The sequence below is a fragment of the Phoenix dactylifera genome, chromosome 5, assembly GCF_009389715.1.
Source record: "Phoenix dactylifera cultivar Barhee BC4 chromosome 5, palm_55x_up_171113_PBpolish2nd_filt_p, whole genome shotgun sequence".
In the NCBI taxonomy this organism is placed as follows: domain Eukaryota; kingdom Viridiplantae; phylum Streptophyta; class Magnoliopsida; order Arecales; family Arecaceae; genus Phoenix; species Phoenix dactylifera.
Genome location: NC_052396.1, coordinates 8,030,482 through 8,032,446, shown reverse-complemented (window position 1 = coordinate 8,032,446; position 1,965 = coordinate 8,030,482). Strand labels below are relative to the sequence as shown.

At 36.7% G+C, this 1,965-nt stretch overlaps 1 non-coding gene across 1 annotated transcript; it reads left to right on the top strand.

Annotated features, from left to right (window-relative positions):
* Window positions 1-664: 664 nt before the first annotated feature.
* Window positions 665-767, top strand: LOC113462944. The gene has a single exon (XR_003386309.1). It is a non-coding gene; the product is annotated as a U6 spliceosomal RNA (small nuclear RNA).
* Window positions 768-1,965: the final 1,198 nt, after the last annotated feature.

Sequence of the window (1,965 nt, the reverse complement as noted above, 5' to 3'; positions counted from 1 at the left end):
TTTCATCCTCAAGTTTCCAAGTTCTCTCTCTCTCCGAATGAGTGCTTCACTGAATCTTCATGTAGGAAATAGTGTGTCGCCTCAAAACTTGCTCTTTGCGATCAATGATTCATAAAGAAAACTTTTCATAGGTCAAATCTTCTTCAACTTGCAATGGCCCATACTTCATAGAACTCGGATTCGGAAAGTACTTTCTCAATAAAGAAACATGGAAAACATTATGTACATTGGATAGCTCGGGCGGCAAGGCAAATCTATATGCAACCTCTCTTCCGTTCAGAATCTCAAAGGGTCCAATTTAGGGAGGACCTAGCTTACCACGTCTCCCAAATCTCATGACACCTTTTGAGGATGAAACCTTCAAAAAAATAAAGTCATTTGCTTGGCATTCTATTTCTCTCATTTTCTTAGTTGCCCAACTCTTTTGTTTATATTAAGCTTCCTTGAGTCTTGTCTTGATCAATAAAATTTTCTCTTCGGCATTTTAGACTAACTCAGGACCCAACAACTTCTTTTCTCTAACATCATCCTAGTGCAGAGGAGACCTGCACTTTCTTCCATAAAGTGCTTCATAAGGTATCATCTTGATGCTAGAATGGTAGCTATTATTATAGGCAAAATCCACCAAAGCTATTTGATCATCCCAGCAACCTTCAAAACTAACTATATGTACCTATAAATCGATAAAATTGGAATGATACAAAGAAGATTAGCATGACCTTTGCACAAGAATGATGTGTATGAATTGAGAAATGGGCCAGGTGGACTAGGGGACACCACAGCCTAAGCTCGTTGAGGTTGACAACGGGTCGATCATAGTATTTGTGATTAGATTTGAATGAATTTAGACCCTTAGTACGACGAGGATATTAGGGCTTAAACGGAAAAAATATATGAGAACTCATGCGAGCATGTGTTTAGTCTCACATCAGTTATTCCCCAGAAAAATTTTGGGTACTTATATAGAACTAAAAAATCCAAAAAAAAAATCTTTCGGCTAGCTTTTTTGGGTGAGATCATGAGTTGTTACAAATGTTATCAAAACGTACCTAGCCCATAGCCCATGTGGACTAGGGGCTACTTCAGCACATGCTTATTGAGACTGACCATAAACTAATCGTGGTGCTTGTAATTATATTTGAATGGATTTGAATTCTGAGCCTAGCGAGGTAAAGTTCAAACGGAAAGACAGTATAAGAACCTGTGTGGGGGTGCATTTAGTCCTACATCGGTTATTTGCTGGATAAATTATAGGCACTATATAGGATCAAATAACTAAAATAATATCTTTCAACTAGCTATTTTAGATGAGATCTTGGGTTGTTACAATATATGTGTGTATGTCTATATATATGTATATATGAGATGAAGGAAGGTTTAGCCATTCAAAATTTATTTAATTAAGATAAATTATAGAGTCAAATTTGTAGAGAGTGTAGAAAACAAGAAGAATTGAATATTTGGTTCCATCAAGCATCGGTTGTATTATTGCATTTTGAGATACATGGTATTCGTGGGAAAGAAAGTGTTTGATTCAAAATTCTGTCCAACCAATGGTCGGCAAGCCCAGGGGATTGTTTCCCTGGGAATGCCTCTCAAGTCCTTTGAAGGTTTGACATTTCATTACAATCCCCTGGGAATGCCTCTCAAGTCCTTTGAAGGTTTGACATTTCATTATGTTTTGCTCTCTTGGCGGACTTTTCTTTCCCTCTTTCCACGATGTTGTCCGACCATTGAAGTGGTGATTGGACTTCGAATGGCAGATACCATAATGTCAAATAAAATTATGATGGGCGTGCCTTTGACTATCTTAGGTGATGTACAAAGTTTTGACCATACTAGCAACTTGTTTTGACTTAAGAGTCCATATTTAAATTCAAATATATCTATAGCATTTTTTTTTTAACTATTATAAGTCATCTCGCATGTCATTATAAACAGCCAAGAACTCTATTTTGTAAGTAT